This window comes from Rhipicephalus microplus, chromosome X, assembly GCF_043290135.1.
Source record: "Rhipicephalus microplus isolate Deutch F79 chromosome X, USDA_Rmic, whole genome shotgun sequence".
NCBI classification, from domain to species: domain Eukaryota; kingdom Metazoa; phylum Arthropoda; class Arachnida; order Ixodida; family Ixodidae; genus Rhipicephalus; species Rhipicephalus microplus.
In genome coordinates, this window is record NC_134710.1 from 244,432,575 (window position 1) to 244,445,218 (window position 12,644).

Below are 12,644 nucleotides of genomic sequence, written 5' to 3' on the forward strand. Positions count from 1 at the left end.
ATTTTTGTGCCGATAGGTATTCACATTTATCTGTATTATGACTCTTAAAGTCTGTACCGGTACGCCCAGCCACCTAGCTAATAAACAATAGTCATTACTCACACAGCTGAAGCAAAGCATAAGTGCCAGAATTGGGATGCGAACCCACGCCCGGATGCCCGGACTGCGACCTGAACGCAGCGCCTTGGACCGCTGGGCCATCCTGACATGAGGTTCGGCTGCTTTTGTCGAGAAATAAAACATATGACTAAAATTTATTGAAAAAAAGAACAAGTATTGCGCGCGATAGAAGGAGTAATTGATATCACATGGCTCTTTTCAAAAGTGGCCTATCAAGCGCGCTGGAGTTTTGGTTGCGAAAAAAGTGAAAGTGATGAACGCTGTGGAAAAAAAATTTTTGTGCCGATAGGTATTAACATTTATCTGTAATATGACTACTAAATGTCTGTACCAGTACGCCCAGCCACCTAGCTAATAAACAATAGTCATTACTCACACAGCTGAAGCAAAGCATAAGTGCCAGAATTGGGATGCCAACCCAGGCCCGGATGCCCGGACTGCGACCTGAACGCAGCGCCTTGGACCGCTCGGCCATCCTGACATGCGGTTCGGCTGCTTTTGTCGAGAAATAAAACATTTGACTAAAATTTATTGAAAAAAAGAACAGGTATTGCGCACGATAGAAGGAGTAATTGACATCACAAGGCTATTTTCAGAAGTGGCCTATCAAGCGCGTTGGAATTTTCGTCGCCAAAAATTGAAAGTAATGAACGCCGCGGAAAAGAAATTTTGTGCCGATAGGTATACACATTTATCTGTATTATGACTCCTAATTGTCTGTACCGGTACGCCCAGCAACCTTGCTAATAAACAATAGTCATTACTCACACAGCTGAAGCAAAACATAAGTGGCAAAAGTGGGATTCGAACCCACGCCCGTAAGACCGGACTGCGACCTGAACGCAGCGCCTTGGACCGCACGGAAATCCTGACATGCGGTTTGGCTGCTTTTGTCGAGAAATAAAACATATGACTAATGTTTATTTAAAAAAGAACAGGTATTGCGTGCGATAGAAGAAGTAATTGACATCACATGGATATTTTCAAAAGTGCCCTATAGGCGCGCTGGAATTTTCGTCGCAAAAAAATTGAAAGTAATGAACGCTGTGGAAAAAAATTTTTTTGCCGATAGGTATTCACATTTATCTGTATTATGACTCCTAAATGTCTGTTCTTGCACGCCCAGCCACCTAGCTAATAAACAATAGTCATTACTCACACAGCTGAAGCAAAACATAACGGTCAGAAGTGGGACTCGAACCCACGCCCGGAAGTCCGGACTGAGACCTGAACGCAGCGCCTTGGACCGCTCGGCCATCCTGACATGCGGTTCGGCTGCTTTTGTCGTGAAATAAAAGATATGACTAAAGCTTAAAAAAAAAGAACAGGTATTGCGCGCAATAGAAGGAATAATTGACATCACACGGCTATTTTCAAAAGTGGCCTTCAAGCGCACTGACATTTTCGTCGCGAAAAAAATTGAAAGTAATGAACGCTGCGGAAATTAATTTTTGGTTTACACATTTTTCTGTATTATGACTCCTAATCGTCTGTACCGGTACGCCCAGCCACCTAGCTAATAAACAATAGTCATTACTCACACAGCTGAAGCAAAATATAACTGTCAGAAGTGGGATTCAAACCCACGCCCCTAAGTCCGGACTGCGACCTGAACGCAGCGCCTTGGACCGCTCGGCCATCCTGACATGCAGTTCGGCTGCTTTTGTCGAGAAATAAAACATATGACTAAAGTTTATTGAAAAAAAAAACAGGTATTGCGCACGATAGAAGGAGTAATTGACATCACATGGCTATTTTCAGAAGTGGCCTATCAAGCGCATTGGAATTTTCGTCGCCAAAAATTGAAAGTAATGAACGCCGCGGAAAAGAAATTTTGTGCCGATAGGTATACACATTTATCTGTATTATGACTCCTAAATGTCTGTACCGGTACGCCCAGCAACCTTGCTAATAAACAATAGTCATTACTCACACAGCTGAAGCAAAACATAAGTGGCAGAAGTGGGATTCGAACCCACGCCCGTAAGACCGGACTGCGACCTGAACGCAGCGCCTTGGACCGCACGGCCATCCTGACATGCGGTTTGGCTGCTTTTGTCGAGAAATAAAACATATGACTAATGTTTATTTAAAAAAGAACACGTATTGCGTGCGATAGAAGAAGTAATTGACATCACATGGATATTTTCAAAAGTGCCCTATAGGCGCGCTGGAGTTTTGGTTGCGAAAAAAGTGAAAGTGATGAACGCTGTGGAAAAAAAATTTTTGTGCCGATAGGTATTAACATTTATCTGTAATATGACTACTAAATGTCTGTACCAGTACGCCCAGCCACCTAGCTAATAAACAATAGTCATTACTCACACAGCTGAAGCAAAGCATAAGTGCCAGAATTGGGATGCCAACCCAGGCCCGGATGCCCGGACTGCGACCTGAACGCAGCGCCTTGGACCGCTCGGCCATCCTGACATGCGGTTCGGCTGCTTTTGTCGAGAAATAAAACATTTGACTAAAATTTATTGAAAAAAAGAACAGGTATTGCGCACGATAGAAGGAGTAATTGACATCACAAGGCTATTTTCAGAAGTGGCCTATCAAGCGCGTTGGAATTTTCGTCGCCAAAAATTGAAAGTAATGAACGCCGCGGAAAAGAAATTTTGTGCCGATAGGTATACACATTTATCTGTATTATGACTCCTAATTGTCTGTACCGGTACGCCCAGCAACCTTGCTAATAAACAATAGTCATTACTCACACAGCTGAAGCAAAACATAAGTGGCAAAAGTGGGATTCGAACCCACGCCCGTAAGACCGGACTGCGACCTGAACGCAGCGCCTTGGACCGCACGGCCATCCTGACATGCGGTTTGGCTGCTTTTGTCGAGAAATAAAACATATGACTAATGTTTATTTAAAAAAGAACAGGTATTGCGTGCGATAGAAGAAGTAATTGACATCACATGGATATTTTCAAAAGTGCCCTATAGGCGCGCTGGAATTTTCGTCGCAAAAAAATTGAAAGTAATGAACGCTGTGGAAAAAAATTTTTTTGCCGATAGGTATTCACATTTATCTGTATTATGACTCCTAAATGTCTGTTCTTGCACGCCCAGCCACCTAGCTAATAAACAATAGTCATTACTCACACAGCTGAAGCAAAACATAACGGTCAGAAGTGGGACTCGAACCCACGTCCGGAAGTCCGGACTGAGACCTGAACGCAGCGCCTTGGACCGCTCGGCCATCCTGACATGCGGTTCGGCTGCTTTTGTCGTGAAATAAAAGATATGACTAAAGCTTAAAAAAAAGAACAGGTATTGCGCGCAATAGAAGGAATAATTGACATCACACGGCTATTTTCAAAAGTGGCCTTCAAGCGCACTGACATTTTCGTCGCGAAAAAAATTGAAAGTAATGAACGCTGCGGAAATTAATTTTTGGTTTACACATTTTTCTGTATTATGACTCCTAATCGTCTGTACCGGTACGCCCAGCCACCTAGCTAATAAACAATAGTCATTACTCACACAGCTGAAGCAAAATATAACTGTCAGAAGTGGGATTCAAACCCACGCCCCTAAGTCCGGACTGCGACCTGAACGCAGCGCCTTGGACCGCTCGGCCATCCTGACATGCAGTTCGGCTGCTTTTGTCGAGAAATAAAACATATGACTAAAGTTTATTGAAAAAAAAACAGGTGTTGCGCACGATAGAAGGAGTAATTGACATCACATGGCTATTTTCAGAAGTGGCCTATCAAGCGCATTGGAATTTTCGTCGCCAAAAATTGAAAGTAATGAACGCCGCGGAAAAGAAATTTTGTGCCGATAGGTATACACATTTATCTGTATTATGACTCCTAAATGTCTGTACCGGTACGCCCAGCAACCTTGCTAATAAACAATAGTCATTACTCACACAGCTGAAGCAAAACATAAGTGGCAGAAGTGGGATTCGAACCCACGCCCGTAAGACCGGACTGCGACCTGAACGCAGCGCCTTGGACCGCACGGCCATCCTGACATGCGGTTTGGCTGCTTTTGTCGAGAAATAAAACATATGACTAATGTTTATTTAAAAAAGAACAGGTATTGCGTGCGATAGAAGAAGTAATTGACATCACATGGATATTTTCAAAAGTGCCCTATAGGCGCGCTGGAATTTTCGTCGCAAAAAAATTGAAAGTAATGAACGCTGCGGAAATTAATTTTTGGTATACACATTTTTCTGTATTATGACTCCTAATCGTCTGTACCGGTACGCCCAGCCACCTAGCTAATAAACAATAGTCATTACTCACACAGCTGAAGCAAAATATAAGTGTCAGAAGTGGGATTCGAACCAACGCCCTGAAGTCCGGACTGCGACCTGAACGCAGTGCCTTGGACCGCTCGGTCATCCTGACATGCGGTTTGGCTGCTTTTGTCGAGAAATAAAAGATATGACTGAAGTTTATTTAAAAAAAGAACAGGTATTGCGCGCGATAGAAGCAGTAAATGACATCACATGGCTATTTTCAAAAGTAGCCTTCAAGCGCACTGGCATTTTTGTCGCGAAAAATGTGAAAGTATTGAACGCTGTGGAAAAGATTTTTGTGCCGACAGGTAAACACATTTATCTGTATTATGACTCCTAAATGTCTGTACCGGTGCGCCAAGCCACCTAGCTAATAAACAATAGTCAATACTCACATAGCTGAAGAAAAACATAACTGTCAGAAGTGGGATTCGAACCCACGCCCGGAAGTCCGGACTGCGACCTGAACGCAGCGCCTTAGACCGCTCGGCCATCCTGACATGCGGTTCGGCTGCTTTTGTCGAGAAATAAAACATATGACTAAAGTTTATTTTAAAAAAAGAACAGGTATTGCGAGCGATACAAGGAGTAAATGCCATCACATGGCTCTTTTCAAAAGTGGCCTATCAAGCACGCTGGAGTTTTGGTCGCGAAAAAAGTGAAAGTGATGAACGCTGTGGAAAAAAATTTTTTGTGCCGATAGGTATTAATATTTATCTGTAATAAGACTACTAAATGTCTGTACCAGTACGCCAAGCCACCTAGCTAATAAACAATAGTCATTTCTCACACAGCTGAAGCAAAACGTAAGTGTCAGAAGTGGGATTCGAACCCACGGCCGGAAGACCGGACTGCGACCTGAACGCAGTGCCTTGGACCGCTCGGCCATCCTGACATGCCGTTTGGCTGCTTTTGTCGAGAAATAAAAGATATGACTAATGTTTATTTAAAAAAAGAACAGGTATAGCGCGCGATAGAAGGAGTAAATGCCATCACATGGCTATTTTCAAAAGTGGCCTATCAAGCGCACTGGAGTTTTGGTCACGAAAAAAAGTGAAATGAACGCTGTGGAAAAATATTTTTGTGCCGATAGATGTACACATTTATCTGTATTATGACTCCTACATATCTGTACCGGTACGCCCAGCAACCTTGCTAATAAACAATAGTCATTACTCACACAGCTGAAGCAAAACATAAGTGTCAGAATTGGGATTCGAACCCACGCCCGTAAGACCGGACTGCGACCTGAACGCAGCGCCTTGGACCCCTCGGCCATCCTGACATGCGGTTCGGCTGCTTTTGTCGAGAAATAAAAGATATAACTGAAGTTTATTTAAAAAAAAGAACAGGTATTGCGCGCGATAGAAGGAGTGAATGCCATCACATGGATATTTTCAAATGTGGCCTATCAAGCGCGCTGGAGTTTTGGTCGCGAAAAAAGTGAAAGTAATGAACGCTGTGGAAAAAAATTTTTTGTGCCGATAGGTATTAATATTTATCTGTAATAAGACTACTAAATGTCTGTACCAGTACGCCCAGCCACCTAGCTAATAAACAATAGTCATTTCTCACACAGCTGAAGCAAAACGTAAGTGTCAGAAGTGGGATTCGAACCCACGGCCGGAAGACCGGACTGCGACCTGAACGCAGTGCCTTGGACCGCTCGGCCATCCTGACATGCCGTTTGGCTGCTTTTGTCGAGAAATAAAATATATGACTAAAGTTTATTTAAAAAAAGAACAGGTATAGCGCGCGATAGAAGGAGTAAATGCCATCACATGGCTATTTTCAAAAGTGGCCTATCAAGCGCACTGGAGTTTTGGTCACGAAAAAAAGTGAAATGAACGCTGTGGAAAAATATTTTTGTGCCGATAGATGTACACATTTATCTGTATTATGACTCCTAAATATCTGTACCGGTACGCCCAGCAACCTTGCTAATAAACAATAGTCATTACTCACACAGCTGAAGCAGAACATAAGTGTCAGAATTGGGATTCGAACCCACGCCCGTAAGACCGGACTGCGACCTGAACGCAGCGCCTTGGACAACTCGGCCATCCTGACATGCGGTTTGGCTGCTTTTGTCGAGAAATAAAACATATGACTAATGTTTATTTAAAAAAAGAACAGGTATTGCTCGCGATAGAAGGAGTAAATGACATCACATGGCTATTTTCAAAACTGGCCTATCAAGCGCGCTAGAGTTTTCGTCGCGAAAAAAAGTGAAAGTAATGAGCGCTGTGGAAAAGAAATTTTGTGCCGATACGTATTCACATTTATCTGTATTATGACTCCTAAATGTCTGTACCGGCACGCCCAGCCACCTAGCTAATAAACAATAGTCATTACTCACACAGCTGAAGCAAAACATAACTGTCAGAAGTGGGACTCAAACCCACGCCCGGAAGTCCGGACTGCGACCTGAACGCAGCGCCTTGGACCCCTCGGCCATCCTGACATGCGGTTCGGCTGCTTTTGTCGAGAAATAAAAGATATAACTGAAGTTTATTTAAAAAAAGAACAGGTATTGCGCGCGATAGAAGGAGTGAATGCCATCACATGGATATTTACAAATGTGGCCTATCAAGCGCGCTGGAGTTTTGGTCGCGAAAAAAGTGAAAGTGATGAACGCTGTGGAAAAAAAAAATTTTTGTGGGTATTCACATTTATCTGTAATATGACTCCTAAATGTGTGTACCGATACGCCCAGCCACCTAGCTAATAAACAATAGTCATTACTCACACAGCTGAAGCAAAACGTAAGTGTCAGCAGTGGGATTCGAACCCACGCCCGGAAGACCGGACTGCGACCTGAACGCAGCGCCTTGGACCGCTCGGCCATCCTGACATGCGGTTTGGCTGCTTTAGTCGAGAAATAAAACGTATGACTAAAGCTTTTTAAAAAAAGAACAGGTATTGCGCGCAATAGAAGGAATAATTGACATCACGCGGCTATTTTCAAAAGTGGCCTTCAAGCGCACTGGCACTTTCGTCGCGAAAAAAAAATTGAAAGTATAGAACGCTGCGGAAATTCATTTTTGTGCCGACAGGTATACACATTTATCTGTATTATGACTCCTAAATGTCTGTACTGGTACGCCCAGCCACCTAGCTAATAAACAATAGTCATTACTCACACAGCTGAAGCAAAACATAAGTGTCAGGAGTGGGATTCAAACCCACGCCCCTAAGTCCGGACTGCGACCTGAACGCAGCGCCTTGGACCGCTTGGCCATCCTGACATGCGGTTCGGCTGCTTTTGTTGAGAAATAAAACATATGACTAAAGTTTATTGAAAAAAAGAACAGGTATTGCGCACGATAGAAGGAGTAATTGACATCACATGGCTATTTTCAGAAGTGGCCTATCAAGCGCGTTGGAATTTTCGTCGCCAAAAATTGAAAGTAATGAACGCCGCGGAAAAGAAATTTTGTGCCGATAGGTATACACATTTATCTGTATTATGACTCCTAAATGTCTGTACCGGTACGCCCAGCAACCTTGCTAATAAGCAATAGTCATTACTCACACAGCTGAAGCAAAACATAAGTGGCAGAAGTGGGATTCGAACCCACGCCCGTAAGACCGGACTGCGACCTGAACGCAGCGCCTTGGACCGCACGGCCATCCTGACATGCGGTTTGGCTGCTTTTGTCGAGAAATAAAACATATGACTAATGTTTATTTAAAAAAAGAACAGGTATTGCGTGCGATAGAAGAAGTAATTGACATCACATGGATATTTTCAAAAGTGCCCTATAGGCGCGCTGGAATTTTCGTCGCAAAAAAATTGAAAGTAATGAACGCTGTGGGAAAGAATTTTCGTGCCGATAGGTATACACAATTCTCTGTATTATGACTCCTAAATTTTGTACCGGTACGCCCAGCCACCTAGGTAATAAAGAATAGTCATTACTCACACAGCTGAAGCAAAACATAAGTGTCAGGAGTGGGATTCAAACCCACGCCCCTAAGTCCGGACTGCGACCTGAACGCAGCGCCTTGGACCGCTCGGCCATCCTGACATGCGGTTCGGCTGCTTTTGTTGAGAAATAAAACATATGACTAAAGTTTATTGAAAAAAAGAACAGGTATTGCGCACGATAGAAGGAGTAATTGACATCACATGGCTATTTTCAGAAGTGGCCTATCAAGCGCGTTGGAATTTTCGTCGCCAAAAATTGAAAGTAATGAACGCCGCGGAAAAGAAATTTTGTGGCGATTTGTATTCACATTTATCTGTATTATGACTCCTAAATGTCTGTTCTTGCACGCCCAGCCACCTAGCTAATAAACAATAGTCATTACTCACACAGCTGAAGCAAAACATAACGGTCAGAAGTGGGACTCGAACCCACGCCCGGAAGTCCGGACTGAGACCTGAACGCAGCGCCTTGGACCGCTCGGCCATCCTGACATGCGGTTCGGCTGCTTTTGTCGTGAAATAAAAGATATGACTAAAGCTTAAAAAAAAGAACAGGTATTGCGCGCAATAGAAGGAATAATTGACATCACACGGCTATTTTCAAAAGTGGCCTTCAAGCGCACTGGCATTTTCGTCGCGAAAAAAATTGAAAGTAATGAACGCTGCGGAAATTAATTTTTGGTATTCACATTTATCTGTATTATGACTCCTAATCGTCTGTACCGGTACGCCCAGCCACCTAGCTAATAAACAATAGTCATTACTCACACAGCTGAAGCAAAATATAAGTGTCAGAAGTGGGATTCGAACCAACGCCCTGAAGTCCGGACTGCGACCTGAACGCAGTGCCTTGGACCGCTCGGTCATCCTGACATGCGGTTTGGCTGCTTTTGTCGAGAAAAAAAAGATATGACTGAAGTTTATTTAAAAAAAGAACAGGTATTGCGCGCGATAGAAGCAGTAAATGACATCACATGGCTATTTTTAAAAGTAGCCTTCAAGCGCACTGGCATTTTCGTCGCGAAAACTGTGAAAGTATTGAACGCTGTGGAAAAGATTTTTGTGCCGACAGGTAAACACATTTATCTGTATTATGACCCCTAAATGTCTGTACCGGTACACCCAGCCACCTAGCTAATAAACAATAGTCATTTCTCACACAGCTGAAGCAAAACATAAGTGTCAGAAGTGGGATTCGTACCCACGCCCTGAAGACCGGACTGCAACCTGAACGCAGTGCCCTGGACCGCTCCGCCATCCTGACATGCGGTTTGGCTGCTTTTGTCGAGAATAAAAACATATGACTAAAGTTTATGGAAAAAAAGAACAGGTGTTGCGTGCGATAGAAGGAGTAATTGACATCACATAGCTATTTTCAAAAGTGGCCTATCAAGCGCGCTGGAATTTTCGTCGCCAAAAAAAATGAAAGTAATGAACGCCGCGGCAAAGAAATTTTGTGCCGATAGGTATACACATTTTTCTGTATTATGACTCCTAAATGTCTGTACCGGTGCGCCAAGCCACCTAGCTAATAAACAATAGTCATTACTCACATAGCTGAAGCAAAGCTAAAGTGCCAGAATTGGGATGCGAACCCACGCCCGGATGCCCGGACTGCGACCTGAACGCAGCGCCTTGGACCGCTCGGCCATCCTGACATGCAGTTCGGCTGCTTTTGTCGAGAAATAAAACATATGACTAAAATTTATTGAAAAAAAGAACAGGTATTGCGCGCGATAGAAGGAGTAATTGATATCACACGGCTATTTTCAAAAGTGGCCTTCAAGCGCACTGGCACTTTCGTCGCGAAAAAAATTGAAAGTAATGAACGCTGCGGAAATTCATTTTTGTGCCGACAGGTATACACATTTATCTGTATTATGACTCCTGAATGTCTGTTCCGGTACGCCCAGCCACCTAGCTAATAAACAATAGTCATTACTCACACAGCTGAAGCAAAACATAACTGTCAGAAGTGGGATTCGAACCCACGCCCGGAAGTCCGGACTGCGACCTGAACGCAGCGCCTTGGACCGCTCGGCCATCCTGACATGCGGTTCGGCTGCTTTTGTCGAGAAATAAAACATATGACTATAGTTTATTGAAAAAAAGAACACGTATTGCGCACAATAGAAGGAGTAATTGACATCACATGGCTATTTTCAGAAGTGGCCTATCAAGCGCGTTGGAATTTTCGTCGCCAAAAAAATGAAAGTAATGAACGCCGCGGAAAATAAGTTTTGTGCCGATAGGTTTACACATTTATCTGTATTATGACTCCTAAATGTGTGTACCGGTACGCCCAGCAACCTTGCTAATAAACTATAGTCATTACTCACACAGCTGAAGCAAAACGTAAGTGTCAGAAGTGGGATTCGAACCCACGCCCGTAAGACCGGACTGCGACCTGAACACAGCACCTTGGACCGCTCGGCCATCCTGACATGCGGTTTGGCTGCTTTTGTCGAGAAATAAAACATATGACTAATGTTTATTTGAAAAAACAACAGGTATTGCTCGCGATAGAAGGAGTAAATGACATCACATGGCTATTTTCAAAACTGGCCTATCAAGCGCGCTAGAGTTTTGGTCGCGAAAAAAGTGAAAGTGATGAACGCTGTGGAAAAAAAAATTTTGTGCCGATAGGTATTAACATTTATCTGTAATATGACTACTAAATGTCTGTACCAGTACGCCCAGCCACCTAGCTAATAAACAATAGTCATTACTCACATAGCTGAAGCAAAGCTAAAGTGCCAGAATTGGGATGCGAACCCACGCCCGGATGCCCGGACTGCGACCTGAACGCAGCGCCTTGGACCGCTCGGCCATCCTGACATGCAGTTCGGCTGCTTTTGTCGAGAAATAAAACATATGACTAAAATTTACTGAAAAAAAGAACAGGTATTGCGCGCGATAGAAGCAGTAAATGACATCACATGGCTATTTTTAAAAGTAGCCTTCAAGCGCACTGGCATTTTCGTCGCGAAAAATGTGAAAGTATTGAACGCTGTGGAAAAGATTTTTGTGCCGACAGGTAAACACATTTATCTGTATTATGACCCCTAAATGTCTGTACCGGTACGCCCAGCCACCTAGCTAATAAACAATAGTCATTACTCACACAGCTGAAGCAAAACATAACTGTCAGAAGTGGGATTCAAACCCACGCCCCTAAGTCCGGACTGCGACCTGAACGCAGCGCCTTGGACCGCTCGGCCATCCTGACATGCGGTTCGGCTGCTTTTGTCGAGAAATAAAACATATGACTAAAGTTTATTGAAAAAAAGAACACGTATTGCGCACAATAGAAGGAGTAATTGACATCACATGGCTATTTTCAGAAGTGGCCTATCAAGCGCGTTGGAATTTTCGTCGCCAAAAAAATGAAAGTAATGAACGCCGCGGAAAATAAATTTTGTGCCGATAGGTATACACATTTTTCTGTATTATGACTCCTAAATGTCTGTACCGGTGCGCCAAGCCACCTAGCTAATAAACAATAGTCATTACTCACATAGCTGAAGCAAAGCTAAAGTGCCAGAATTGGGATGCGAACCCACGCCCGGATGCCCGGACTGCGACCTGAACGCAGCGCCTTGGACCGCTCGGCCATCCTGACATGCAGTTCGGCTGCTTTTGTCGAGAAATAAAACATATGACTAAAATTTACTGAAAAAAAGAACAGGTATTGCGCGCGATAGAAGGAGTAATTGACATCACATGGCTGTTTTCAAAAGTGGCCTATCAAGCGCGCAGGAATTTTCGTCGCCAAAAAATGAAAGTAATGAACGCCGCGGAAAAAAATTTTGTGCCGATAGGTATACATATTTATCTGTATTATGACTCCTAAATGTCTGTACCGGTACGCCCAGCCACCTAGCTAATAAACAATAGTCATTACTCACACAGCTGAAGCAAAACATAACTGTCAGAAGTGGGATTCAAACCCACGCCCCTAAGTCCGGACTGCGACCTGAACGCAGCGCCTTGGACCGCTCGGCCATCCTGACATGCGGTTCGGCTGCTTTTGTCGAGAAATAAAACATATGACTAAAGTTTATTGAAAAAAAGAACAGGTATTGCGCACGATAGAAGGAGTAATTGACATCACATGGCTATTTTCAGAAGTGGCCTATCAAGCGCGTTGGAATTTTCGTCGCCAAAAATTGAAAGTAATGAACGCCGCGGAAAAGAAATTTTGTGCCGATAGGTATACACATTAATCTGTATTATGACTCCTAAATGTCTGTACCGGTACGCCCAGCAACCTTGCTAATAAGCAATAGTCATTACTCACACAGCTGAAGCAAAACATAAGTGGCAGAAGTGGGA

General features: G+C 43.6%; 18 non-coding genes across 18 annotated transcripts; all 18 read right to left on the minus strand.

Moving 5' to 3' along the window:
* Nucleotides 1–1,300: 1,300 nt before the first annotated feature.
* TRNAL-CAG (transfer RNA leucine (anticodon CAG)) lies at nucleotides 1,301–1,384 on the minus strand. Its single transcript has one exon. It is a non-coding gene; the product is annotated as a tRNA-Leu (tRNA).
* A 298-nt stretch (nucleotides 1,385–1,682) lies between these two features.
* On the minus strand, nucleotides 1,683–1,766 carry TRNAL-CAG (transfer RNA leucine (anticodon CAG)). Its single transcript has one exon. It is a non-coding gene; the product is annotated as a tRNA-Leu (tRNA).
* Nucleotides 1,767–3,249: 1,483 nt separating this feature from the next.
* TRNAL-CAG (transfer RNA leucine (anticodon CAG)) lies at nucleotides 3,250–3,333 on the minus strand. Its single transcript has one exon. It is a non-coding gene; the product is annotated as a tRNA-Leu (tRNA).
* Nucleotides 3,334–3,630: 297 nt separating this feature from the next.
* On the minus strand, nucleotides 3,631–3,714 carry TRNAL-CAG (transfer RNA leucine (anticodon CAG)). The gene has a single exon. It is a non-coding gene; the product is annotated as a tRNA-Leu (tRNA).
* A 1,080-nt stretch (nucleotides 3,715–4,794) lies between these two features.
* TRNAL-CAG (transfer RNA leucine (anticodon CAG)) lies at nucleotides 4,795–4,878 on the minus strand. Its single transcript has one exon. It is a non-coding gene; the product is annotated as a tRNA-Leu (tRNA).
* Nucleotides 4,879–5,189: 311 nt separating this feature from the next.
* TRNAL-CAG (transfer RNA leucine (anticodon CAG)) lies at nucleotides 5,190–5,273 on the minus strand. Its single transcript has one exon. It is a non-coding gene; the product is annotated as a tRNA-Leu (tRNA).
* Nucleotides 5,274–5,579: 306 nt separating this feature from the next.
* TRNAL-CAG (transfer RNA leucine (anticodon CAG)) lies at nucleotides 5,580–5,663 on the minus strand. Its single transcript has one exon. It is a non-coding gene; the product is annotated as a tRNA-Leu (tRNA).
* Nucleotides 5,664–5,974: 311 nt separating this feature from the next.
* On the minus strand, nucleotides 5,975–6,058 carry TRNAL-CAG (transfer RNA leucine (anticodon CAG)). Its single transcript has one exon. It is a non-coding gene; the product is annotated as a tRNA-Leu (tRNA).
* Nucleotides 6,059–6,364: 306 nt separating this feature from the next.
* On the minus strand, nucleotides 6,365–6,448 carry TRNAL-CAG (transfer RNA leucine (anticodon CAG)). Its single transcript has one exon. It is a non-coding gene; the product is annotated as a tRNA-Leu (tRNA).
* A 310-nt stretch (nucleotides 6,449–6,758) lies between these two features.
* On the minus strand, nucleotides 6,759–6,842 carry TRNAL-CAG (transfer RNA leucine (anticodon CAG)). Its single transcript has one exon. It is a non-coding gene; the product is annotated as a tRNA-Leu (tRNA).
* Nucleotides 6,843–7,148: 306 nt separating this feature from the next.
* On the minus strand, nucleotides 7,149–7,232 carry TRNAL-CAG (transfer RNA leucine (anticodon CAG)). Its single transcript has one exon. It is a non-coding gene; the product is annotated as a tRNA-Leu (tRNA).
* Nucleotides 7,233–7,542: 310 nt separating this feature from the next.
* TRNAL-CAG (transfer RNA leucine (anticodon CAG)) lies at nucleotides 7,543–7,626 on the minus strand. Its single transcript has one exon. It is a non-coding gene; the product is annotated as a tRNA-Leu (tRNA).
* A 699-nt stretch (nucleotides 7,627–8,325) lies between these two features.
* On the minus strand, nucleotides 8,326–8,409 carry TRNAL-CAG (transfer RNA leucine (anticodon CAG)). The gene has a single exon. It is a non-coding gene; the product is annotated as a tRNA-Leu (tRNA).
* Nucleotides 8,410–8,717: 308 nt separating this feature from the next.
* On the minus strand, nucleotides 8,718–8,801 carry TRNAL-CAG (transfer RNA leucine (anticodon CAG)). Its single transcript has one exon. It is a non-coding gene; the product is annotated as a tRNA-Leu (tRNA).
* A 1,475-nt stretch (nucleotides 8,802–10,276) lies between these two features.
* TRNAL-CAG (transfer RNA leucine (anticodon CAG)) lies at nucleotides 10,277–10,360 on the minus strand. Its single transcript has one exon. It is a non-coding gene; the product is annotated as a tRNA-Leu (tRNA).
* Nucleotides 10,361–10,669: 309 nt separating this feature from the next.
* Nucleotides 10,670–10,753, minus strand: TRNAL-CAG (transfer RNA leucine (anticodon CAG)). The gene has a single exon. It is a non-coding gene; the product is annotated as a tRNA-Leu (tRNA).
* A 701-nt stretch (nucleotides 10,754–11,454) lies between these two features.
* TRNAL-CAG (transfer RNA leucine (anticodon CAG)) lies at nucleotides 11,455–11,538 on the minus strand. The gene has a single exon. It is a non-coding gene; the product is annotated as a tRNA-Leu (tRNA).
* A 700-nt stretch (nucleotides 11,539–12,238) lies between these two features.
* On the minus strand, nucleotides 12,239–12,322 carry TRNAL-CAG (transfer RNA leucine (anticodon CAG)). Its single transcript has one exon. It is a non-coding gene; the product is annotated as a tRNA-Leu (tRNA).
* Between the last annotated feature and the right edge of the window lie 322 nt (nucleotides 12,323–12,644).